The sequence below is a fragment of the Pelodiscus sinensis genome, chromosome 1 (genome assembly GCF_049634645.1).
Source record: "Pelodiscus sinensis isolate JC-2024 chromosome 1, ASM4963464v1, whole genome shotgun sequence".
NCBI classification, from domain to species: domain Eukaryota; kingdom Metazoa; phylum Chordata; order Testudines; family Trionychidae; genus Pelodiscus; species Pelodiscus sinensis.
In genome coordinates, this window is record NC_134711.1 from 142,015,526 (window position 1) to 142,042,819 (window position 27,294).

At 52.4% G+C, this 27,294-nt stretch overlaps 1 protein-coding gene and 1 long non-coding RNA gene across 7 annotated transcripts in view; one reads left to right on the forward strand and one right to left on the reverse strand.

Moving 5' to 3' along the window:
- The window catches only part of STXBP5L (syntaxin binding protein 5L), a 456,584-nt gene that overhangs the window by 285,494 nt on the left and 143,796 nt on the right, over positions 1-27,294 (reverse strand). Inside the window, exon 1 of one of the 6 annotated variants that reach the window (XM_075905197.1) lies at positions 2,256-2,687. The exons of 4 other annotated variants lie outside the window; for them this stretch is intronic. The gene's annotated coding sequence lies outside the window, so the exon portion shown is untranslated. Of the gene's footprint in view, positions 1-2,255; positions 2,688-27,294 lie in introns of those variants that run through there. One more of the 6 variants, XM_075905187.1, reaches the window with a different exon arrangement.
- LOC142819305 (uncharacterized) lies at positions 892-26,245 on the forward strand. The gene is made up of 4 exons (XR_012897162.1): positions 892-974; positions 11,928-12,047; positions 12,273-12,398; positions 26,028-26,245. It is a non-coding gene; the product is annotated as an uncharacterized LOC142819305 (long non-coding RNA).

Consider the following 27,294-nt stretch of genomic DNA (forward strand, 5'->3'; position numbering starts at 1 on the left):
TCAGAGAGGTGGCATTGATGGCAGAGTCGCCACTGGAGTGACAGAGTCAGGGCAGAGGGCTTGAACACTGCCTGATGCTGCTTGTGGAAAGGGACTTTCAAAAACACCCCCAAAGGTTAAACAAATTCTGAGTGATCTGGCCAGAGGGTGAGTCATGAAGTTCTTAAAGTCAGCAAGGGAGGTGGACAGGGAGATGGAGGGCAACCGCCTGACAGAGCTAATCCCTAGAATTGCTGGGGGTAGCACCATACAGTGGTAAGTACAGCACCTCTCTCACAATGCACATTAGATTGTTTCATCTAATATATAAAGGAGAATGTTTGTGCTCTAATAACTTGGACACTATAAGACCTACCGCAACCAAACTTTCTATGGGATAACCTTTCCTCCAGGAGAAGGTTTTAAGGTACTTTTGGACCCGATTGAGCCTGATCTCAACCTGTAAAAATAAAAAATAACCTGCTGCACTGCACTGCAGGGGCAGCCCCACCCACCCAAGGTCACGTGCCCACTGCCTGCAGCCCGCAAGCACCGTCCAGGACTCGCCCGACACACACAACGGCTTGGGCATCCACCCTGCTCCCCCGCGGCTACAGTTACCAAGTAGTCTTACAAAAAAAACTGGTGTGGGGGGGAGAGGAGGGGTGGGAGAGTGGGGGGGGGGGAGGAACCAGCTGGGAGAGAAGCAGGGCTGGCCGGGAGGAAGGGGGGGCTGGGAAGCAGGGCTGGTCGGGAGGGGGGGCGAGGGCAGTGGGGCTGGCTGGGGGAGATCGGGAGGGGATGGCCGGTGGGAAGCAGAGCAGGTGGGGGAGGAGATTGAGGGCAGGAGCTAGCCAGGGAAGATCTGGGGGGGTGGCCAGCAGGAGTGGAGCTGGCCAGGGGAGATTGGGAGGAGGAGAACTGGTCGGCAGGAAGCAGGTTGGCGGGGCGGGGAAGCGAATCAGCCGGCGGGGAGCAGGACTGAGCAACGCCAGGTAACTCCAGCTAGTAGGATATATGTTTAATATTCTAGAGGAAGGTAAATGCCACTCAGAAGTCTGCTGACCACATGCCCTGTAAAGAAAGATTCTTCTCAAATCCAAATTTGCTGTTCAGTTGAACTCTGCATATGAGAATGATCTAGTTTAAACATTAATCTCATTTATACTCCGGTAATTGCTCATTTTTCTTGTAACCTAGAAAATTAAAATCAGCTTGAAAAAAAAAGAGAACTCTCTCTAGCCTATAAATAACAGCTTCAAGTATGATGCTGACCCTGCCAAAACCAGGCTAACTGTAAATTCCCCAAATGCATGTTTATATCTAGTACTGAAATACAGAAAATATGGATTTTAATTCCAATAAAATGCAGACTGCTATTCAATGATCACATCGCACAGCTATTCATTATCCCTATTTAACAGTGATGTATGCCAAAATCACACTGACAATCCAAAAAACAAACCACGTCTTCCTCTTCAGTAATCCCTTCTAATTTTCAATATTTGTATTCACTGCACACTGAATATTTGACAGATTTATTGTTAATTCTATAGCAGGATGATGATGGTAGCAATAGCAGTAAACTGGTCTCCTACAACATGGGAAATACAAACACACACAAACAAAAGGAATTGCCAAATAGTGATTTAGGGCTCTAAACAATTTTATCTGTATGTGTAGTTACTACAATAGGCTTCAGTGGTTGGCATTTTAGCAAATCAGCAAAACATTAGCCAGCTGGAGTACAAAAATCCAGAATAAAATTCACTACAGATAAAGCATAAGATCCTTTACACAGGTTAAGAAGGTTTAAATTAATGTATAACCTACACTCTTTTAGAAGGTAAAATCAATTAAGGCAAGTCAAGATATGCTATATCTGGTAACTGCAGTTATCTTCTAGAAAACAGCTTCATGATGGGAATATCATAGAACTCACTTGGTGGTGTGGAATATCATAAGTGAATATCCAATGATGTAAGTAAAACAAAAAATTCAAACTAGTACTCTTATTCATTTACTACCCACAATGTGGTCTATGTCTCTCAGTCAGATGTACAAAAATAAAATCCTGGACCCCAAATACTTTACAATCTAAGAGTTAATGTACCAGTTAGGAAATGGAGAAAGGGGAGCATGAAATAAAGTGATCATGGGTGGAGATAGGTATACTTGTTAGTTCAGTATTATGATTCTTTATTTTAATTTTGTTTCAAAATGACAAATTACAAATATTTCCCTTCCCCCTAGACCTCTCCAAATTGCTCTCTTACCTTATCTTCTGCCCACCTGCACACACAGGGGTAAGAGCTCAGTCAATCAGAATATTCCCTTGAATTTAATTCAGAAAGTCTCTAAAGATCAGCTTTGAGAAAAGAGAAAGAATGCACTTCCGACTGCAAAGTACACCTGGCAGTTACACAGATCCAAAAGCCAAATTTAAAAAGAGAGGTTAAAGTCTCAGGCTATAAGAACAAGGGGAAATGTCCTTCCATCCTGGCAATGTAATTATTTTGTTTTAATTACAATTCTGTTCTAAACTGGCTGGAAGGCTAGACAAATTTTGATACTTGAAAAGAACACAAGGAAAAATTAAAATGAAGAAAAAAGAAGCTTATATCTTGAAGCCCTCAAGATGCCTACCTCACCAGTGTGGAGGCAGGAAAAGGGAATAAGGAAATTTGTGTGCAGCCATCTTGGTCTTGTTAACAAAAAAGCAAAAGTCAGGCTAAGTCTGTGGCCTGACAATGCAAGATCTGTAATTAGACGCTGCCTTTGCCTCTCGCCTCCATACAGAAATAAAAATAAAATGGGAACTCTGGCAGGAACCTTAAAATAAGGACCATCTGGGTAAAACTAAATAACTGTTAGCCATTGGTGTTTGTAATGAAAAAAAGACTAATTGTTATTGTTATTATATCTAATAAACAGTATATAAACTGCTTCATAACTGCTTGTATTCGAAGATCTGCCTCGGAGGGTGGGGGGGGCTCCCCCCCATCCAAACCAGTTTTTCCCTTGCTGCAGCTCGTAATAAAACTGCCTCTGGCTACTTGTTGCTTACAAACTCAAAGTAAAAACAATGTTTTCTTCCACACCAGTAAGCCAAGTACATAAATTATGCCAGCTTTAATGTACACACCCTAAAATACATATAAAATAATGTCTTTGTAATTTATATCATTGTGACATCTGATTAAAATATGACCATGTGATATATAATTAAATAAAATATGACCACGTGTTATCAGTGTTATGTAACTGCAAGAAATGTTTTACAGAGTGTACCAAGTGAGGTGTCAATAGTTTTTTTGCATTTGAAGTTATGAGTTCTATACCTGGATTTCAAATGTTTGCTCCTGGGTCACACACATAAGGTGGTTAGCCAATACATCTTGAAGGGACTGGCAGGGAAGGTTAGAGCTTTCTTCACCTCCCCCACCGCACCCTCCTAGCCTTGCAGCTGTGCAGGCTCCCCACTGTGCTGAGGGGTAAGCTTGCTCCCCCTCCTCATCCCACTGTGGGAACAACAGCACGCTGTCCGGAGGCTTTCCCCACTGCAAGGGGGTGCAAAGCCAGGTAAGTATCCCCCCCCCCCCCATGTGCAGATCCCCACAACCCAATGTCTCTAACTCCCCTTTCCCCACCAAGACCCCACAGTTTGCTCCAACATCCTCCCTTGCTCCTCGTCCCTCCCCCTGGCCAGACAACATACTCCCAAGCCTGCTTCTGCACCCTACCTCCCACCCACACCTAACAACCCTCCCTCTCCTGCACCTCACCTCCCACTCAGATCCTGCACCACATCCCTGGCAGGATGCCACTCGCTGGCAGCCCTGTCCTGCACACTGAACCCCTCATTTTTTTTCCTAGCCCAGAGCCTAAGGGGGTCCATAAAATCTACTAACTCTGGAACCCCAAAATTCTCATTCATGTGGTTAACAGTATAGATGGATTGGATCTGGAGCAGTAATCAGTAGGGTTGCCAGATGTCCCGTTTTGAACCAGACAGTCTAGTATTTGAGCTTTCTGTTCAGGAAACAATTTGAGAAAATATAAATGAGAAAATACAAATGTCCGGTATTTTTCTAAATAAGATGTAATGTAGATTGTGATGTAATGTCAAGTGTGTCCCGTATTTTTGTTGAAACCATCTGGCAAGCCTAGTAATCATCAGAATTGTAACAAAAGTAAGCAGAGGTCATTCTAAACAAACTGTCATACAGGATGCCATACCAGTGTCTTTTGACCACAACATGACACAAATGTCTGAACCGCCATGCTGCTCTCAATTTTATCAGAGGAGGCAGCTACTACTCTACTGATGTGAACCTTCATAGATTTTAAGATCCTGGGCCAATCGTATAGCCTGACCTACTATATAACACAGGCCATATGATTTCATCCAGTTATTCCTGTAATGAGCCAAATGCACTGGAGTAATTTTTATGTTGGAGGTGCTGAGAGGCATTGAACCCAACTGAAAATCCTGCATATGATGGAAACCACTTCAGGTCAGGAATGCAGTAGCACCGCCAGCACCTCTGCCAATAATTTGTGTTTGGCTAGCACAAAGATTACTTTCCTTACAGTAATAGGAATTCGTCAAGATATGTGGATATTCGCTGTGGTACACATACTCTTAGGGGATCTGACACTGGAAATTCTTCAATAGGATAGTCCGTTGGTCTGTGCTTGTGCACTACATCTCCTTGTGCTGCAGCACAAAGGCATCAGTGGCAATGTGGACCAACTGTCCTTTCACTTCTGACTCTCCTTTAGGTCCTCATGTGATTTGTGGTAAAGGGGGAGGAGGGCAGAATGGGAGAACTCGCAGAGACTTTAATTTCATCTAGTGCAGGTCCCTTTGGGTATTCACTGTGGATGATTCCCAAGCAGTGATTATTGAGGAGGAGGAGGAGGATGCAGGGAGATAACTGGCACTATTGGCAGTAGGATTCTGAACCAAAGAATGCACACCTTCCTAGGCTTGAGTGGGAGCAGACTGCCCAGTCAATGTATGGATGAAGCTCCAAGTTGTTGCTCAGCAGATTTCTGAGAAACACCTTGCAATAATGCTACAGAGGCAGCTTGTGCCCCAGTTGAGTGAACTTTGATACCATGTAGAGGAGGGCTTAGACAGCGATTCGCTTCTAGAGTCCCTGAGAAGAAACAGGCTCACTCTCCATTCTTTCAGCAAATGAAATGAATTGAGGAGATTTTTTTTAAATGGTGTTGTCTATCCAAGTAGAAATTCAGGACCCATCAAGCAACTAGAGATTTTAATCTTCTGTTATCTCTAGTGTTACGGGGCTTTAGATAAAATACAAGTAAATTAATCAATTGATTCAGATGGGAGTATGTCAGGACCTTCCAAACAAATTTAGAATATAAGTAGATAGTGTGTCCTGATGGCAGCTCACCAAAGACCTGGAGCTGCCAAACTTTGGAGCTTCTTGGTCATTTTGATAAACTAAACAGATCGACCTCATTAAACACCCTGCTGTAAGACATTTTATCCACTAGTTGTGGGTTTTATCTGCATTTATTAAATTTGCTGGCTGCTACTTGCAATTGGTGGAAAAATCAGAAAGACATCCCAGTCAAAAAGAGAAAAAACTGAACTAAAAGGAAAATAGTTCCTTAAAAGAAGGAAGGGAAAACACTAAACACTCTACAAGGCACTGAATTCTTGTTGGACATCACAGCAGCACTGTTTGCTTTTTTTGCCTCTGTGATGTAGTGGGGGTACTTGCTGGGCTGTGGTGACCTCTTCTGTCTGGAGCAAGACACAGCAGGGAAAACCTTATTATGCAAAGGTGACTCCATACCGGTTGAACCAACCCCCCCATGGGGAGAAACAAAGGGAGGTGGAATGCTGCCCTGGCTGGGGGCAGGGCTTGGAGAGGTGGAGTTAGTTCCTGGCTGGAAAGCAGGGGAGAAGGAACTGGGGAGGGGGCTGGGATTCCCCTATCTCAAGGGGGGCGCTGAGGCCTCTTAGCCCCCAGTTCCTGTAACTAGATTACATCTGTGCTGTATCGTGGAGAAGCAATAAACCACCTGTATTCTACTGGCTGGTGAAGTCTGTTCGTGCCATTTTGGGGTGCAGGAGACGGGGGACCCCCAACGCGCCGTCACAGCCTCTTGTAAACGTAAGCAACTGAAGCAGTGAGTTTGACATCTTGCAGCAGAGAGCAGGCACAAATGACCCCTTTGGTGATCCAGTTCAACAGCTCAGAATGTTGAGCTCTTGACACCCTGAGTCAGTAGTGCATGCAGGCACCAAGTGAAGAATGAAGAATCTTATCTACTTAATTCTGGAGAATGAGCAATTTTTCTCCATTATTTATCATTGATAAAGCATTCACACATTTTACCTTAGTGCAGGGATAAGCAATACATTTTGAAGGGGGGGGACCACCTCACAAATTTCTGAAGTGGCTGCGGGCTGCCCTGGAAGAGGCAGGTCCTCAGGCAGAAGGAGACTTCCCATGCTCCCTGATCAGAGACCCTGATTGGAAATGGGGGAGCACGTGATATCTTTGCCCCCAGCCACTGGCGGTGGGCGGAGACTTCACGCACTCCCCCGTTCCCAAGTCTCAATTGGCCTCGGGACAGGGGAGTAGCAGGGCAGCTGTGGGCCAGATCAACCAGCTTGGCGGGCTGAATCCAGCCTGTGGAGACTGACTTGCCCACCCCAGCCTTAGTGTGTTACTGCTGAGTTCACAACAAGCGAGACAGAGATTTGATTCAGAAGGTAAGGCGAGTAACTGAGGGACCATTTCTGTAGCCATCCAGTGTAGGATTCTCTCAGTAACATCCTATTTACGGTAAGGAGCACTTTGAGGATAAAACTGCTCTGATTCAGACTTAACTGGTTTGATAAAAAGAACCACACACACATCCATTGCTAGTTAAGGTGAGTATTATCCTTTTTCTGTTCTCCAAGGTTTCTGTCACCTCAAAACTAGTTTCCCATAATGTATTTTACATAGGATTGAATCTTGAAACATCTGGACATGGAAGCTACTGCAAATGTGTTTGTCCACTTCTAAAACAGGACCTCAGGTCATGAGCACCTAACACAAGAATTCCACTGACTACACTAGCTGCCTTCAAGGCAGAATCCAATTGATTGGCCTTAATCAATATAGCGCTACATGATTTGAGATCTGGTAGCTTGATATACTTATCATCCGGTGCAATTCCACTACACCTATGTTCACCAGTTTAGACAGCAAAAGGCTACAGGCAGTTTCTCAGCACTCTGGAATTCACTTCCAACTCTGATGCACCAGATTTGTTAACTTCCTGCATATAGTGTATATAGCTCCCTTACTTCCTCTTTTTTGGACATTTGTAAAAGAGATGAAATAAAGTTTTAGGCAAGGGTGATTAGATATACAGTTATGATTATTATTGCATCAGGCAAGTACTATATGAAATTGCTTTAATTACAGTGAAAGCATCTAAATCTGTAAGCTAGACATATCATAAATTGAAATAAATACATATGCTATGCACAAAGTGGCCTATTTTTTCAAAAGTGATAGTGATTTTAGATGCTTCAACCTGTGGACGTGCAACATGAAACAGCTTAAAAATTAACTTGATTTTTCAAAGATTGCTGAGCACCTCCACACTTCTGAGTAAGAGACCCTTTAAGAAGTCTCAAGTTGAGCTTACAAAAATTGAGGCCAACAAAAACAGTCATTTTGAAAATTTAGACCTTCAGATCTGCACTTGCTCGTGTGGCTAATCCTTTTTCTTTCACAAGCAAATGTATTATCATATATGTGATTTTTTTTAAACAAGGAATTTTCTTCTTTGTTTTTCTACAAATAAATGCTGTAGATACCATAGTTGTAACTTCTCTATTATATAGATACAATTTGTAAAGCCTGGGTCCCTTGTGGACTGAAATCATGACAAATGAATAATACAGATACTACAAGGTGTGTGACAGATTACAAGACTTTGCCTGATCTCCTGGAATTGCAGAACACTATTCTGTAGTCAATCATTCAAACTACAGATATTCCTGACATCTACCTTATGCACCATGTTTTCTATGAGGTAAGTCTCAACTGCATGCTGACTGGCTACAAGCACAGCATTCAAAGATATTCTACATCAAACTATTCTAAGTGAAATATATTTCACTGTTCATGTCTTCTAAAAAGCACTTCACTTTCTGAATGAGAACTTCTCAGTGCATCTATAGTTTTCAACCAGTCAGGAAAACAAAGGCATCATTTTAGAAGCTATGCATTTTATAGGACACAGTAACATATCTATGGTTCTTCTTCAGACACAAAGGTTACAAGATTAACGTGGTTCTCTCAGGCTTCCAGTCTGGCTATTACTGGAAAATAATCAAGAGGTGGGTATTTTTAGTTCATGCTGTACAGCAGGACTATCAGGAATTTTTTTAATAGTTCATACAGTGCTGCTCTGAATTTCACCATCCCTGATTATTGTTGTTTTTGTCAGCTACAGTAATTTAGTATTCCTAACTCGCTTTTGAATAAAAAATGTTGCAGTGAAGTACTAAAAGCACTCCCACACAGTTCTGTCAATGGGGTTCCTGTTAGCATAGCTACACATACATTGATATGTCCCTTACAAAGCATTTTAATAATATATCTGATATGCATCTACTGAATACTCCTTTGAGTTATAGGGATTAGCAAGTAATAATTTTAGCTGTTGTAATGTGGCTATAATATGCACTATGACAGTTTTATCTGAAAAGCTTTTTCATCAGGACTGCATTTTGTAATCAAGATGTCAAAAGTACTACAATTCTTGTTATCTAACAAGTTACAATTCATTATAAGGATCCACTTTTTTATTTTAGCTGAATAAGTGGTTGATACCTTCTGTGGTATCTTTGTTATAGCCTTGTGATTTAACTTCAGCTCAACTACCTTTTACAAAGCAAGAAAGAAGTACAAAACATCTTCTTACACTCAAATATTCCTTTCGGTGAAGAACACAAGAGAATAGGCCCTCTATCTTGATTGTTTGAGACTACAGTGTCATTTTAAAAACCACAGAATCATCTTGGCCATCCATTAGGCAACTGGCAATCAAAATATTAAGTTTAAAAGGCTGAAGCAAGAAGATACATTTATTCAATAAAAAACTGCGCTGGAGGGGGAGGGGGTGCTGCTGAGCAGTAACAAAACTGCCTCTGTAACCCCTAAAATTTGTGCCATGGGTGGCGGGTATAAGAGGCAAGGAGAGGCACTGCCTCCTCTGGGTCTTAGTGTTCAACCTCTCCTCTCTTTTTATCCCTTTCTGACCATTCCTGCTGGCTCCCAGAGCAAGCTATTGCAGAGTGATGACTCTTCTCCAGAAGAAGATTTGTTAAAAGTGAAAAGCCTTGCAGCTTGCTAGACATATCAGCAGAACACTGAACCTGTAAAAGAGCCACTGAGTGTAATGAAACCATTTAACAGGCAAGTGCCAACCTTGAATTTACCGACAAAACCAATCATGCATTGCTATTTCTATAGGATCCTAGTTTAAAATTTGCTTTAAATATTTCATTAGTCTATTGCTGAAGATTATAAAATCACAACCCCAAAAAATCCTTGCATAGTTATTTAGAGGCAGAATCTGAGTATTCAGCTCTAGCCTTAAATGCTTGGCTCTTCACACACATCGATTTTTAGTAAATTCTTCAAAAGACCATTCTAATCTAAAATACATTTAGGCTACATTTAGACTACACAGCTCCGTCGACGGAGCCATGTAAAATAGTTTATTCAGCATAGTCAAAGAAGCAGGGATTTAAATAATCCCTGCTTCTTTAAAATAAAAATGGCCGCCGCACTATGCCAACGATCAGCTGATCCAGCACAGCGCGGCAGTCTAGACACGGCATGGTTGACAAGGGAAGCTGTTGTCGACCGCTCCTGTATGCCTTGTGAAACGATCAGCTGATCGTCGGCACAGCACGGCAGCCATTTTTATTTTAATGAAGCGGGAATTATTTAAATCCCCGCTTCTTTGACTATGCCTAATAAACTATTTTACATGGCTCCGTCAACGGAGCCATTTAGTCTAGACATACCCATAGTAATGAAAATTAAAAAAGTACAAGAATTTGCTTCCAAAGTTTTCCTGTCCTTTATATACAAGCCTACCCTCCTTTCACTCGCCACCCCTTTAAAGCAAGTCGCAAGCTGCATGCAGCTCTTCTCCCCCAAAAGTGCGGTTCACAAAGCCACTCCTGACTAAGAAAACAGAGAAAGGCTGCATCCGGTTTTCCATAATATTTAATGTTGTATTCAGCAGGACAACTGACCTGCTCTTACTACAAAATTTTCACAAATAAATCTGATAAACTTCAGGGTATATAAAAAACCTTTGACTGACACTTTTCATTCCCAAATTTAGTGTTTTTAATTTGGTACCAGTCATCACAATCTGGCATTCAGTGGAAAACATGCTCCATTTTCTTTAGAAAGAAATTTTAGAAGACTGTTTTTTCCAAATGTCATTTGCTACATTTGGATTCAGGGATTTGGCTAGAATGGCTGAACAGAGAGAAGAGGGATATAGTAAGGAGGGTGCAGGGTCTGGGCAGAGCAGGGATGGTGTATGGATGTGGCCACAGGTTGAGGAACTTGGCTCTCTAAGCAACAGCATCACCCACTTCCCATGGACTCTGCACTGATCTATGGAGGGCCCACACTGAAAATTGTTTTGAGGGCAGGCTAAGAGAGTCCATGGATAACTGAATACAAAAGTCCCAGTGCTCTGTAAAACAAGCACAAAGGAGCTGCAGATCCATTGGCTGAAAAAACAAAAACAAAACAAAAAAAAAAACCCCACAACCCAACCCATAGAGGATTGCATGGCAGCCTTGCACCATAGAGTTAGATCAGGGCAGTGGGTCCTTAACCCCTCCCGCCCCACACATACACTAGGGTTGCCAGATGGTTTAAACCAAAAATACTGACCCCCACCTAAAAAAAAACACTGGGGAAAAAATTCTGTTTGGGGGGGGGGGGGGGGGAGACCAAAGTTGTTGAGGGGAAAAAAAAAAGGACCCCGAGAGTTATTAAGCAATAAACAAACAAAACAAAACAGTATTAAAACCACATGGCCCCTTTAAGTGCATGCAGAGTCAGAATAGGGATAGGGAAGAGTTGAGCACTAAGACCCAGGTAAGACAATGCTTCCCCTTGCTTGGGGTCTTTAGGCTTTTTGTCAGTGGCCATCTTGTTTTCTTGGTCAAGCCAGAAAGCAGCTTCCCTGCGGAACCAGGTGGTCCAGGGACAGGGGTCTGGGAGCCCAGGGGGAGGGGGAGGGGCTGGGCCAGGTTGCTGAACGTGTCATAGGGTTGCCAGGTATCTGGTATTTTTGCCTCCTGGAAGGGAAAAAAAAACAACAGAAAATACCGGGCATTTTAGATGTCTGGTATTTTCTGAATTTTTACCACCAGACAGGAGGCGAAAATATTGCACTGCCCGGGTCAACACTAGACACCTTCATGGTTAAGGTACGGAAATCGCATGTGGCCAACAGCTCAAATCGCGGACGCATTAAGGTGTCCAAGACCAATCCTAGATTCCACAGATCCAGAGGTTGTCTGTGCTCAGGGAAAAGGCTAGTGAGGCCCTTAATAAATCTTTTTGTAGTCAGATGGGAACAGGTGGTATAACCATCGATACGCTGGTGGAACGCTGTAATGGCTGCCAGACGCACACTGAGAGATGAAAGGGCAAGCCCAAGGTGCTTGAGGTGTAAAATATATTCTAATATCAAGTGTAATACAGTTTTGCCAGGGTCTAGGTTCTTATTCGAGCACCATTCTTGGAATCTTTGCCATTTCTGCAGGTAGGTACTACGAGTTGAGGATTTCCTGCTATGTAACAGAATATTCTTGACAGCATGGGAACAAGTCATCTCTCTCTCTTGGAACCAATTAGGAGCCTTGCAGACAGACTGAGGTGATCCGGTTGTGGATGTTGTATTTGTCTGTGATCTTGTGTCAGCGGGTCTGATCGACTGGGAAGATGGTACGGAGGATGAGGCAACATCCAGAACAGGTAAGTAAACCAAGTCTGGTGCAGCCAGAATGGTGCTATTAAGATCACTTTTGCTTTGTCCATGATTATCTTCTCCCGGACCCTGGGAATTAGGGGAATGGGAGGGAATGTATATAGGAGACTATGACCCCAGTTGTAGAGGAAAGCAACCCCCTTGGATGCCTGGCCGATGCCTGCCCTTAAGCAATATTGTACTCATTTCGCGTTGTACTGTGTGGCAAACAGGTCCACGGATGGGTGGCCCCAGCAGTCGACTACAGTCTGAAGAATGTGTGGGTGTAATTCCCATTCGTGTTGCTGGGCAAAACACCTGCTGAGCGCATCTGCCGTGATATTGTCCATCCCCAGAAGGTAGGCTACTGCGAGAGTCATATTATGCCCGTTGCAGAAGTTCCACAAACATACAGCTTCCATGCAAAGGGAGTGGGACCGAGCTCCTTCCTGCCTGTTTATATAATAGACTGCTGTAATATTGTCTGTGAATACCCGCACCTCTTGGTTGTGGATAAGCGGTAGGAAGTGTTTACAGGCATTGGAGACAGCTCGCAGCTCAAGCAAGTTTATGTGGAGGAGAGATTCCTCGGGGGACCAGCGGCCTTGAACTTGCTTGTTTTGCATATGAGCTCCCCAGCCGAGAAGGGATGCATTTGTTGTAACCTGGACTGTAGGTTGGGGTTGGTGGAATGGTATACCTGCCAACATGTTGTGGGGAATAGTCCACCATTTCAAAGATTGTTTGACTATGGTGGGGACAACCACCATTCTGTGTATGTTGTGTTTGGGAGGGGTGTATATCTTGGCTACTCAATGCTGAAGACATCGAAAGTGGAACCTTGCATCAGCTACAACATACATTGTAGCTGCCATGTGACCTAGGAGCTGCAGGCAGGTAAGTATGGGCACAGTGGGACTCGTGGTGAGGATCTGTACAAGGTCTTGTATAGCGTGAAGTCTGGAAGCAGGTAGCTAAGCAAGTGCCGTGATGGAGTCGAGGCGGGCTCCTATGAACTCTACAGATTGTTGTGGTGTGAAGGACGACTTTTGGATGTTGACTATGAGACCCAAGGTGTTGAACAGAGACCTTGTTACATTGACTGTTTGTAATGCCTCTTTGAAAGAAGGGGCTCTGAGGAGGCAGTCGTCCAGACAGGGAAAAATGATGATCCCTAGTCGCCGAAGGAATGCCGCTCCCACCACCACCAGCATCTTGGAGAAAACCCTGGGGGCTGATGATAGTCCGAATGAAAGGACCTTGTATTGGTAGTCGGCACCTACTAAGAAGCGGAAGAATTGCCTGTGAACCAGGTGAATGGTAATATGGAAGTAGGCGTCCAGTAAATCAAGGGATGCAAACCAATCGCCGTGCTTGAGTGCTGGTATGAAAGTTGTTAGCATCACCATCTTGAAGCGCTGATTGTGGAGATGTTGATTCAGCCGCCGAAAGTTTAGTATAGGTCTCCAGTCCCTGGATTTTTTCTCAGTTAGGAAATAGCAGGAGTAAAAATCCCTCCCTTTAAAGGCCTCCGGTACCCTCTATTGCTCCAATGTGGAGTAGATGAGGCACCTCCTGTTTGAGAAGAGATTTGTGAGATGGGTCCCTGAAAAGGGACGGAGGGGAAGAGGTGTGGGTGGAGGGAATTCAAATGGGATCACGTAGCCTGATGTTATAAGCTGTATGACCCATCGGTCTGATGTTATTCTGGCCCAACGATGTTGAAAGGGCTTCAAGCGATGATGAAAGAGCGCATTGGTGACCTTGTGAGTGGGCAACAACGGTATGGTTTGCAATCCTTCGATGGTCACATCAAACCTGCTGCTTGCTTGGCAGTTGATGGGCTGGCCTAGCAATTTGTGGACGTCGCCTCTGGGGACGTTGCCTGGGTCGTTGAGGATCATACTGGCGTGCCTGAGATGGTGCGTATGAAAATGGTCTCTGCCTTTGGTAAGGTGTGAATCATCTCCAATGGTACGGTGGTGTATATATGCCCAAGGTTCTTAGTGTTGTGCGTGAGTCTTTACCAGAGTGGAGGACTTGGTCGGTTTTGTCCTCAAACAGGGTTTGCCTATCAAAGGGTAAGTCCTCCACATTATTCTGGAGCTCCTTAGGTACTGCCACCATGTGTAACCACGAAGCCCTACGCATGACCACAGATGTAGCTGTGGTCCGGGCTGCTGCATCAACCGTGTCCAATCGGATGTGAAGTGCAGAACAGGAGGACGTGTATCCTTCCTGTTATGATTGCTTTAAGGACTTGATGTTTACTCTCCGGGAGATGTTCAAGGAGAGGAACAAGTTTGTCATAATTATCAAAGTTGTGATTAGCAGAGTAATTCGCCATACGGAGTGTCAAAGTTGCCGACGAGTATACCTTCCTGCCTAGGAGGTCAAGCCTTTTGCTGTCCTTATCCCCAGTGGCATTCTTTGCTGAGCTGCGTCCACAACCGGGGAGTTAGGTTGAGGATGGTTGAATAAAAATTCCATGCCCGTGACAGGGACAAAAAACTTCTTGTCCGCTCTTTTGTTGGTCGACGGCATGGAGGCTGGAGTTTGCCAGATGTTGTTGGCTCTCTCAAGTATCACCTTGTCCAATGGGAGAACAACCTTGGATGAGTGGGATGGGTGTAGGTTCCTCAGCAGGTGGTGTTGCTTCTGCTGAACCTGTCCAGCTGGACATTTTGACTGTCGGCAACTCTTCTAAACAACTTCTGGAAGTCCTTCAGGTCATCTGTTGGTGAGGTGTCTCCTTGGAATACAGCATCATCCGGAGAAGAAGACGCTACATCTGTGGGGGACTGTCGGTGTGATGCATCCGTGTCGGATAGATGCATACCCTCCGCCATAAACTGTTGGACAGTTATCGGTTGATAGCCAGTGGGTGTAGGTGGCCTGTCTGTATGTGGGAAGGCAGCTCTGCTCTTGTCTGGGGCCACGTATGAAGGAGCAGGCGAAGGTGAGATGCCTCTTGAATGGGCAGGTGAACGGGAGGAGTGCTCCCGGTGACTATAATGCCTGCAACAATGGTCATCATGATATGGCAAATGCCTGTGTCTACATCTAAGGTCATCCCTATGCCTGGAACTTCTGGAGTACGAGAGAGACCCAGGGGATCTTGATCTTCTCTGTGAATAAGCTGGTGAAGGGGAATATCGGTGGTAATGGTGGTATCTTGAGTGTGGAGATATGCTGGGTAAAAAATGCCATGCCCTGGAGGTATGATGGGCTAAATGAGAGGGCCACACCGGAGATGGGGAAGGTGGTTCTGGAGAGAATGCTTCTAATTCTGGACTTGGAAGCTTATATGTGTCTTCTTTCTTCCCCTTATCGGTGTCTGGGAATGATGTACAGATGGTGTAGGTGACGTCAATGTAGGAGTCGTCATGACTCGCGAGTAAGTCGGCTCCATATAGGGATGTGTTGGTGCCGATGGAACTGTTGTGGAATGGTACAGTGCTGAAGCGCCAGGCACCAGCAGAGTCGGTGCCGATGGGGTGGGTGCTGGGGTGCTTGGTGCCGGGGTGCTTGGTGCCGGCATGCGCGGTGCTGGTGTAGGGTCTGGTGCTGATGTTAGTGGCTAAGTGCTGAGGATGTCGGTGCTGGGGTGGGTGCCACCAGCATTGGTGCCGATTTCAATCGAGATGTAGTACGCACTGCTGGACTTGGTGCCGATGTGCTACACACTGGTTTGTCTTTGTCCGATCTATGGACCACTGTCAATCGGGAGGTGCCCGGTTTGTCTTCCGTGCTCACTCTTGTCGGTGGTAGAGAGTGAGACGGGGACAAGGTTTTCTTTTTATGCGCCACCTTTGGAGAAGCATGACGGGGCGGCAGAGCTGAGGAGTCCGACTGCAGCTAAAGGGCCTTGTCGAACAGCGTGCCCGGGCAGTCAATTTTGAGCAGTGGGAACACTTTTGGGGAATGTGTCCCTGTAGAGGGGTCTATTTGAAAACATGGGATGGTGGGCGGGCGAAGCCCGCCCACCTTCTAAAAGCCCCTCCCCAGCCTTATGGGAGGGACACTGGACCCATGTCCAACTAATTCCTTGGGACAAATAATGAATAAAGGATCAAGGAGTGCGGGTTAGAGGTTCAAAATAAGGGAGCCGGATGGGGACACCGAGCAGAGAACCCCGGACAGCGCCCACTGCTCCTCAAAGCTGTCGATGGAGCCAGTGGACGCCGCCCAGAGGAACTCTGCCCGGATTCGTGACACAAGGGAGGAGCGGAAATAGGCCCCACAGTCGCAGAGAACCCCCTCGTCTAGCATCCTCCTCCTGGTATTGTAGATGGTGCTCTTAGCTAGGGCCAGGAGGAGGTTGACGAGGAGGTCTCGCGACTTTGTGGGGCCACGGATAGGGTGTGCGTAAATGAATAGGTGGGGGGAAAAGTGCAGCCAGAACCTCAATAAGAGGTTCTGGAGGAGCCGGAATAGGGGCTGCAACCTGGCGCATTCGAGGTAGGCGTGCGCCAGGTTCTCCCTCACGCCGCAGAAGGGGCAGGTGTCTGGGATGGGGGTAAACCGCGCCAAGTACACGCCCGTGCTCACGGCTCCGTGAAGGAGCCGCCAACTGATGTCCCCGATGGGCCGCGGAATTAGATCGGAATAGACGCTGGCCCACCGGGGTTCCCCACCCTCTACGGGTCTTAGATAGTCCCGCCATTTGGTATCAGGGCGGGACATGAGGGTGGGGAAATGCAGGGTGTGGAGCACGAGCGTGTACAGATGTTGCCTTGGCGCGGCTTGGAAACAGACCGGCTGCAGATTTTGCAGCCGGCTGGGGGTCCAGGGGTGGGGAGGCCGGGGGGGCCCGTGGAACAGGGGCCCAATAATCAGGGACGGAGGCTTTGCAGGAGGGGAGGGGCGGGGCGTACCCTCTCGCAAGGACCGCTGCAGGAAGTCGAGAGCGGGCCGCGGCAAAACCGCCTTCACCTCCTGGAGTAGGCGCAGAGAGGTTCGGGGGGTGGAGAGCCCCATGCGCCGAGCGAGCGCTCGGGGATCCACCCAGTCCCCCCTGTCGTAGTCCAGGAGGTCTCCGACCGTGGTGGTTTCTGCCAGGATCAGCCTCCGGCGCACCGAGGGAGACTCCGCCACCTGCACGCACAAGGCTGGATTGTGGAGCAGGGGCTCCGCGAGGAGGTCTGCCCCCTCGGAGGCCACAACGGACCTGGTCGCCGAGAACAGCTTCCAGGTCTGGAGGAGGTCCTGGTAGAATTCCGGCAGCTCTGAGAGGTCTCGCGGAAGACCCCTCGGGTGGATAAAAAAGAGCTGCCGGTCGTATCGGAGCCCTCGGAGGCGGCGGAGGAAAGCGCGCGCCAAGGTGCTCCATGCCGGACTACCTGCACTGAAGAGGAGTCTCTGCAGGGCCTGGAGGCGGAAGGTCCGGACCTGGCTGCGTATGCAGACCAGGCCCTGACCCCCCTCCTCCAGGGGGAGGGACAGGACCCCTGCAGAGACCCAGTGCAGTCCTGGCCAAAAGAACCCCAAAGCTGCCCTCTGGAGCTTGGCCAGGACCTCCGGGGCCGGGCGCAGGGTGTTGAGCCGGTGCCAGAGCATGGACAGGACCAGCTGATTGAGCACCAGCGCCCTCCCGCGAAGGGAGAGACACCGGAGCAGTCCCGTCCATCTCCGCAGCCGCTCACCCACCCTGGCCTCCAAACCTTGCCAGTTTTCCGGCGGAGAAGGATGCGTGGCGGATAAATAAACGCCCAGATAGAGCAGCGGACCCGCGCTCCACCTGATGGCCTGAAGCGCGGGTGGGAGGGAGCCGGCCCGCCACCCGTCCCCGACCACCAGGCCAGAGCTCTTGACCCAGTTGACCCGGGCGGAGGAGGCTGCCGAGTAGACGGCTTGGCAAGCCTCCACCCGCGCCAGGTCGCCCGGGTCCTGGACCACGAGGAGCACGTCATCGGCGTACGCCGACAGGACCAGCCGCAGCTCCGGCTCCCGAAGCACCAACCCCGTCAACCTCCTACGGAGGAGACAGAGGAAGGGCTCGATCGCCAGAGCGTACAGCTGGCCCGACAGCGGACACCCCTGACGTACCCCCCGCCCGAAGCTGACCGGCTCGGTCAGGGTCCAGTTGAGCCTGACCAAACACTCCGCGAGGGCGTACAGCACCCGGAGAAAACCCACAAACCGGGGCCCGAAGCCGAAGGCCTGCAGGGTGCCCAGGAGATACCCGTGGTCCATCCTGTCGAACGCCTTCTCCTGGTCCAGGGACAGGAGGGCGAACGACAAGCCGTCCCTACACCCGAGCTCTAAGAGATCCCGGACCAAATACAAGTTATCAAATATACTACGGCCCGGGACGGTGTAGGTCTGGTCGGGATGGATCACGTCCGCCAGCACGGACCGCAGTCGCAGCGAGATGGTTTTCGCTACGATCTTGTAGTCCGTGCTGAGGAGCGAGACGGGACGCCAATTCCGTAGGTCGCGGAGGTCCCCCTTCTTCGGCAGTAAGGCGAGCACCGCTCGCCTGCACGACAGAGGGAGGACCCCGCTCTCCAGGGACTCGGCCCAGACGGTGACGAGGTCCGGGCCGAGGACGTCCCAGAACACGCGGTAGAACTCCACGGTCAGCCCGTCCATGCCCGGGGTTTTGTTGTTGGGCATGAGACGGAGGGCTTCCGAGAACTCGGCCAGAGTGAGAGGCAGCTCCAGCCGGTCTCGGTCGCCCGCGCTGACCGTCGGGAGCTCGGTCCAGAGCGCCCTGCAGGCGTCGGCTTCGGTCGGATCCGGGGAGAACAAACTGGCGTAGAAGGCCCTGGCCCTTCCACGCATCTCCACCGGATCCGTGAGGGGGGTGCCGTCCTCCGCCAAGAGGCAGGTGACGTGCTTTTTTGCCCCCCTCCTTTTCTCCAGGGCATAGAAGAAGCGGGAGCCGCGATCCATCTCCCGAAGGAGGTGGATGCGGGATCGAACAAAAGCGCCCCGGGCCCTGTGATCTTCCAGGGCTCGGAGCTCCTCCCGCTTCTCCCGGCACGCCTCGCGGAGGAGTGGATCCTCGGGGGCGGACGCCAGGCGCCTCTCAAGCTTCAAGACCTCCCGCTCCAGCTGCCCTATCGCCGCATCCCTCCGCCGGCTGGCGCCCCGGGAGTAGTCACGGCAGAAGAGCCGGGCGCGCACCTTCCCCACATCCCACCATCGCCGCGCCGAGGGAAAGGCGGGCCGCTGCCCCCGCCAGGCCTGCCAGAACTCCCGGAAGGACGCCACGAAGCCCACGTCCTCCAGCAAGCTATTGTTAAAATGCCAATAGGCCGGCCCCAGCCTCTCCGAAGTCAGAGAGGCCTTCACGGACACCAAATGGTGGTCCGTGAACGGGGCCGGCCGGATGCTGGAGGAGTGGGCTCGTGCCAGATGGAATCGCGACAGGTAAATGCGATCCAACCGGGAGTGGCTCGACCGTGTTTTCCCCACCCGGACGTAAGTGAAGGTGGTACTGTCGTCCGGGTGGTGGTCTCGCCAGACGTCCACCAGGGAGTGATGTTCCACTATCTCCCTGAGGACGTCCGCCGCGGCCTGGCAGTTCGCGAGTCCTACACGGTCCCGGTCATCGAGGGTGGTGTTGAAGTCCCCGCCCAGGACCAGGCCCTCGCGAGGATCCAGAGTGCCGAGGAAGGTGGCCGCCTGCCGATAAAAGGTGACCTGGTCCGGGCCCGCGTTCGGGGCATAGACGTTGACCAGGTTCAACGTCCGCCCCTCCACGCGGGCCCGGACGTGCAGCAGGCGGCCCGGGACAACCTCGGCGGTCCCCAGCACCTCGGGCCGTAGGGCAGGGGAGAACAGGGTGGCCACCCCGGCCGAGTGGGCGCCGAGGTGGCTAAAATACACCCCGTCCCCCCACTCCAGCCGCCAGCCAGCCTCGACGGCTGGAGTCGTGTGGGTCTCCTGCAGGAAAACCACCGAGTACCCCCCCTCCCGAAGGAAGGAGAGCACCCGGCTCCTGCGGAGACCCGCCCTACAGCCCCGGGCATTCAATGTTGCGAAGATGGTAGAATTCATAGTGAGGGCTGGGGTAGATCCTCGCGGACAGGCGAGTCGGCGGCCTCACGCAGGCCCCGCAGCAGACCGCTCCCCGACCCGAAGGTCAGGAGAGCGTCCCGAAACCTGCGGGTCTGATGGTAGGCCGCGTCGTCCTGCCTACTGGTCCCTCTCCCCTCCTGCAACAAGGCTCTAGTGGCCTGGAGGATGGAGTGGAAGTCCCCCCAGCGCTGGAGGGCGAGCTGCACCTTTCCCTTCGCCCCGCGGTTATCCGCGAGGAATTGGCGCAGCTCGCCCCTCAGCACCGAGGGGGAACCAGGATTCTCCTCCGTCCGGGCCCCCGGATGAAGCTCACGGGCCACGGAGACGGGCAAACAGGGATCCGATCCCCGACGCGGCGCCGTTGCTGCTGGCGCCGCGCTGCCCGCCCCCGACCCCGGCAGGGAAGGAGGCGGCGGAGGGAACAAGGCAGCCCCCAACGGGTTGGGGACCGGGGATACAAAAACGACCCCCGAAGGGCCGCCCGCAGCCAGCGGGAACGAGACGGCCCTCGCGGGGGTGGCACTGGCGGATGTTTGGGGGGGCGGTAGGGACGGATCGGGCAACATGACGGGGACCAGGATGGGAAAAGAAGGGGGGGACGGCAAGGGAGGGGTTACCTCCACGGCAGAGCCGGGGGGAGGGGTAGGTTCAGGGCCGGACAGTGGGTCGGGGGCAGGGAATGGGGCAGAGGTCGGGGTAGGAAAGGGATCGGGAACAGGGGAGGACTCGGGGCTGGAGATGGGTTCGTAAAGGGCGGAAGCGGGAGTAGGGGGAGGATCGGGACGTGGGAGGGAATCGGGATCCTGGGCGGGGTCTGGGAAAGGGTCCCGTGTGGCAATCCCACCGGGCTGCGGCGCCTCCCGATTGGAAAGTGGGGGGTCGGGAACAGGAAGGGGGCCCGCGCCGACGCCGGGCTCAGGTGGAGAGGCAGGTATTAATGCCACGGCGTCGGCCTGGATGGCATTTTCTGCTGGGCCCCCATCGGGAAAGGGGGATGACTGCCCCGCCTCGGTAGCTGGAGAGGGGGCACCCCCAACCCCGGGACCCGGCCGCTCGGCGCCAGCCGTCGCCCCGGAGGGCTCGGCGGCATCCGTTCCGGCGCTCGAGTCGGCCGGGCCAGTGGGCAGTATCAGGGGCGCCCCAAGTGTGAGGACGGGGTCAGCCACCTGGGACACGGGATCGGGGAGAGGAGGGGGCGGCGCCATAGAGTCGCCGCCCAGACCGAGGCCCGCTGGCGGAGGGTCGTCCTCCCCCTGGGTGAGCGGGGTCAGACCCAGGGCCTCGATCTCCTCGAAGATGGAGCTAAGCTCCATCCCCTCGGCCCCGGAGCCTTCCCCTCCGGCCGCCGAGGCAACAATTACCTCAGCGGGAACGGAGGGGGGCTCAGTTGGAACCGGGGTCGGGGGGGCTCCACCCGAGGCCTCCTCGTGGAGAAGCTCCGCAGGGGGGGCGGCGTCGTCCCCCCTCGCCGCCGCGGCTTCCTCGGCCGGCGCCTCCCGCTGATGCTCGTCGGGGGCGCTCTGGGCAGCGCCGGCCCCCCTCGGGATCTTTCGGAGGGGGGCCTTCCCGCCCTCCTCATCGGAGGGGGGAGATTGAGCCCGCAACCGGCGGGCTTTGCGCTTGCCCCCGACGAGCGTCCAGCCCTCCAAGGTGGAAGTGGAGGGCCGGTCAGCGAGGGCAAGGCCGGGGGGCACTTTTGGGGTTCGGGGACGGCGTTGTGGCAAGGGTGGGAAGGAAGGGGATACCTCCACCCGGGGAGGGCCCTCTCCCTCGCCCTGCGGCAACCGCGCCACCCTCTCCTCCTCGGGCCCCGCGGTGACTGACCGATTAGAGGTGGGGCCCGCCTGCCCGCTCGGGCGCGCCGGGGGGGACGCCTCTGGCTCCCGAGCAGGGCCGTCGGTTGGAGGAGGGGCGGCCGCGGATCCCGGACTACCAGGGGGGCCGGCGGTGGTGGGGCCGGCGCCCTTACGGGCCCCGGGGGGCCCGGACGCCTCCTCCGACCGGGCCAAGGGACAGTCCCTCCGGACGTGCCCCATCGCCCGGCAGAGGAAGCACCGGGTCTCCCCCGAGGAGTAATGAATCCGATAATGGGCCCCCTGGTAGGGCACCAAGAAGGACCCCTCGAGCGCCTCCCCGCCACGCGCCGCCGGCGGCAGCTGCAGTTGTACCTGCCGGCGGAAAGATAGAACGTGGCGGAGGGCGGGGTCCTTACAGCCCAGCGGGAGAGGGCTGATGGTCGAGATGGGCTTCCCCAGGGTGGAGAGGGAAGGTAACAGGGCGGCATTAGGGAGGAAGGGCGGGACGGAGGTGAGCACCACCCGTACGCCCAGGTCCTCCAAAGGTTCGAGGGGCACGTGCACGCCTCCCACCGCCAGGCCCCTCTCCACCGCCTCCTGGGCGGCGGCCTCCGAGGCAAGGAAGAACACCGCCTTGCCATACATTTTGGAGGCCGCCACCACGGCCGAGGCCCCCACCACCCTCGCCATCGCCCGCACGTAGGTTTCCATGTGGGGCGAGGCGGCAACCAGGAGGCAGCGGACGCCGTGCCTCCTGGTCATGGTGGGAAAGGGGCCGCGGCCGCCAGGGATGGAGCTGGAGGCGGCAGTCGGGGCTGATGACAGGGCAGGTGAGGGGGTAGCAGCGGCCACCTGGGCGTACGCTCTGGGGGCCTTGGTTGTGTCGCCCCCAGAGCTGGTGGAGGGAATAGCAGGGGAAGGAGGGGCTGCGGCGGGCGGGGCGGCTTTGGCCATGATGGATTTGGCCTTCGGGGCCGGGCTTTTGCCCTTTTTCTTCCCCCCGCCCTTTTTTCCGGCCGAGGTGACGGTTGCTCCCGTGTCTGAGGGAGCGGCGGCCGTGGCGGCGGCGGAGCTCGGGCCTAGGGTCGGGAGGTCAGCCGCAGCAGTCGTCGGGCCTGGTGGTAGTGAGGGGGCCGCGGTAGGGACTGCCTCCATCATGGAAGGGGGGGGGTAGGAAGGAGGCACAGATAGCAGGAAGGGGAGGAAGGGTTTACCGCTCCTCCCTACCAGACAGCAGGCGAGGGAGGAGGGTGTCTGAAATGGAGGGGGTGGGAGAGAGGGAGGGTGCTGGTTTTGGGGAGGGCAACTGAAGATATTGGGGGGGGGAGTTAGCAGCCTCACCTCCCTGCTGAGGCTGTAGCAGAGGAGGAGGGCGCTAATACGGGGGCGGGGGCACGCAAGGGAAGGGGAGGGTGGGGGGGGCGTATAATTGGGAGGGAAGGGGAGAAGGGGAAAAAAAGGGGGGGGGGGCAACTACTCCCTCCCGCCGACTGGTTGCTGGGAGGGAGAGAACCAAAAGGGGCGGATAGAGCAGGGGAACCGAGGGGCCAGCAACCACTCCTCCCCGCAAGGCTGGAAGCGGAGGAGGAGGGTGCCGGCAGGGCAGACAAGGGGCAAGGTAACGGGTACAGGGCGGGGGCCGGCTCCTCCGGCTGCACTGGGATACGGGAGGGGGGGGGGGTTATGGGGCCGTTGGGGAGGTGCAGTGAACAAGGGGGCTAACTAAAAAGGGGGGGGCACAAGCGCTCAGGGCAGGGAGGGGGCGAGGCAATCTGGTGGTGCTCAAGGGCTGGGGGGGTGGGGGGGTGGGGAGGGATAAAATGGAGGCAAACAACAGCTGGGTGGGGCGGGGCACACACTCTTGGGCTGGCTGGGGAAGGGGTGTGGCAGATGACTTTGGGAGCAGGTGTGGTGGGTAAGTGACTTTGGGAGGGGAGGGAAGGAACCAAACTAAGCTAACAGGGAGGGGCAGGCAGTGGGGGGAAAGACCAAGCTGCTGGGGTAGGGTGGGTGACCGGGGGTAAGGGTGGCCCCCCAGCCAGATGTAGCTGAGGGAGGGGGGCCAAGTCCAGAAGAGGGGGGAGGGAGCACACCCACGAGCACTGTGTGGGGCTCAACCTCGCCCACCGCTGCAGCAGAGTCCCAGGTGGCAGGCAGGGCAGCAAACCCCACCAGGGGGAGAAGAGGCAGTCCAGGTGGCAAAGGGTGGTGGAGGGGGCCTTGGGGGTGGTGGCAGCGGGTGGGGGGGGGGGGGGGCAGCTGGACTGGGGGGAGGGCTCCGAGCCTCTCCCCCAGCCCCCCTTTTAACAGTTCAATTCACCACCACCCCGGAGCAGATTGAAAAGCTCAGTTTGTGAACAAACCCCCTCCACAGTTCTCGGTGGCTTCCTCTTCTCCCCTCAGCGGGGTGCAGCAGCAGCAGCAGGCAGGTGGCAGTGGAAGGCCTCCGGGTGGTAGGTGCTGGTGGGGTGGTCCTCCTCCTCTGGAGCGATGGTGGAGGGGAGAGGGAGGGCGACTGGCAGGCCCCCCCTCTCCCCCCAGGCAGCAACAGCAGCAGGTGGTGGTGGTAGCGGTGGCGATGGTGGTGGGGTGCAGTGACGTCCGGGGAGCAGGTCTCAGCAGGCGGGCAGGCAGATGGGTGGGGAGGGCTCCGGCTGGTGCAGAAGCAGGAACCAGGAACCAGCGGGGTGGGGGGAGAAGGAAGAGGGCGGCCCCTGCACCCTGCTTCCTCTCCTCCTTCTCACGAGTGTAGTGGGGTGGGGAATGGCCGCCCTCTGAGCCGGAAGCAGAAGAAACCCTCTGGGAGCCATTTTGGGGCCAGCCTAGCTCCGCCCCCTCACCTGACCGGAAGTCAAAGGGCGGGGCTAGGACTATAAGAAGGCTGCCTGGGAACTCAGTCAGAGGCCAGCCTCCGAGGGAGCCAGAGGCCTGGCTGGAGCTCCTGCCTGGGGAGGCTAAGACCTGGGGTAGGCCGCCCTCAGCCACCTTCCCAGAGGCCGGCCAGAGACTCCCTGCCCAGGCTACTAAGACCTGGCCTGGCCCGCCAGCTGAACCACTCGCGGACCCAGAGGACGGGACCGCACCGCTGGACCAGCTGGACCCCCGGTGGGTACGGGAACGCCGGGCTGGACAAGCGCTACAGGACACTACAGAGCTCCGACCTCTTAACCCCTGGATTGGGCCGCCGGCCCCTGCGGAGACGACGTGGGCCTCAACTCCCCGACAGGCCGCTGAGGCTACAGGTACTGGGGAAGGGGGGGAGACGAGGAGTGGCCCAGGGGGTAGCATGGGCTGAGGACAGCCCTAGGCCAGCAAGTTGCGGGCTGGAGCCCCTGCTGAGCCCGTAGCAGCTGAACGGCTGCATCCAGGGCCCCTGGGCCGGGGCGCAGTGGAGTGGGTGGGCCTGCGCCCCCTGCCACCCACTAACCGTGTGGCAGTCTCCTACCCCCTTTCCACTGCGACAGCTGCACTGCCGGCCCCGCTCTTGAACTAGGAGCTCCTACAGACCTGTGGGTTTGTTTGCGGCCCCGTCTGGCGTTGGGGCCTGGCCAGCAGTTGCTGCCCTGCCCTGCTCGAGGCCCTGGGCATCCGTATAAGGGTTTTGACACCCGGCCAGCACCCGGATTGGACCTTTTAAAGGGCCAGGACTCAGACTACTCTAAGGCACGGTAGGGCCATGGGACGGACTAGCCATCCAGTGTACCAAGGCGGAGGATCTGCCTCCTAAAGGCCGGTTGGCCTACAACGAACCATCCCCCGGAAGGGGGGAAAAGCTCAGGCTATTGTGGACATTGCCGGAGGGCAGTGTCCCGAAGAGACCGCGCCACCTGCCGGCAGATATAATTCCCCGAGCAGACGGCAGGGGCGCTGTGGTGGAGCGGGAACCCCGCTACAGTCCCTCACCAAGGCATCTTATATAAGACACGTGACTGTCTGAAGTGGGCATGGATTCCTTGCATGTTGCGCACTTCTTAAATCCTGGGGATCCAGGCATTTAGCAACTTGATGAATTTTACTGTGTGTGTGTGTGTGTGTGTGTGTGTGTGTGTGTGTGTGTGTGTGTGTGTATATAGCGAACGCGCTAAATAAGAACTAACTACAACTATAAATTAATAAACAACTAACTATATACAAGTTTTTCTCTCTTCTCTCAATTCCTGTCAGGATTGACACGAGAGGGAGCTGTTTCGAGAGGGAGAGAGGAACTGGCAGGAGCCAGACTGCGCAACCAGAAATGGCGCAAAAAGCCACAAGATGGCTGCTGTGCATGCACAGTCCAGCAGAAAACAGCTAAAAGATCTCTGATCTGAGGCGCTGGGACAAGCCCGACACCCACAGTGGGGCACCCATGAGGATACTACCCCAAGAAGAACAGTTCATTTAGACAACCCTTAGAGAAATGTTTTTGTACTGACAATGTTTTGAACTCCAAGCGAGAAATTGGATTTGATTCTGCAAATGATTATTTATGTGGGTATTCACTTACAATGCTGATTGATAGTTTTAATCCTAACAAGCCATCTATCTAAATGCAGATGCAGGAAATATCTGTACATTTTCTTTGATTTCTGCTATAATGTATTGTAGCTAGGTGCTACTGGATATTAAACATCAGACCTTTTACTTTTCAATGTCAAGTGATCAGGACCTGCTCTTCCAAAAGTGCTGAGCATTTACCCTTTTTATGTCACTTAGGTGGGGCATCTGAAAACTGACACACAAAGTCACTACTCATTCAGAAAAACCAGGGCTACATTCCTTTGACATTAAATAGCATGTATATGTTTATAAAAAAGCAGAGGCAAAATACAATACTTATTTTTATGCATCAGATCACGATTTCTAAATGGTACCGTACACAATATTAATTTATGAATTAGTCTAATTCGTAATTTAGACTGCCATTGACTTCAATAGTACATGTACTTTAAAATGTGGCTCATTATGTAGTTCACATAATCACACAGAAATAATTCTTGAGGCTCTGAAATTGTATAAATACGGCTTCATGAAACAGCAAAGGCTGTAATTTCTCTTTCAGTTATCAAGTTAAAACTCCTAGTTATTCCAGGATTTCAGTACAATAATTTACCATGCTCATTGTCATTTCTCTAGAGTTAAAAAGTAATAATTAAAACACAAATAAGTATCTTGTGTGAATACCCAATATAATAGACCCATAAACTGAAAATGGAATGACTATGCTAAAGATCTCCAAACAAACATATGTATTTGTAACCAGCAGAGCATACTAAGTTAACAAAATCAGAAAGAAAATGGAAAAAAAGAAGTTACTCACCCTGTGAAGTAACGATTGTTCTTTGAGATGTGCCCCATGGGCACTCTACTCCTGGTGTATGGTCCTGTTCTGGCGCCACGAATTGGAGAGCTATCAGAGCCATGGTCTGCTGGACCGTGCATGCATGGCTGC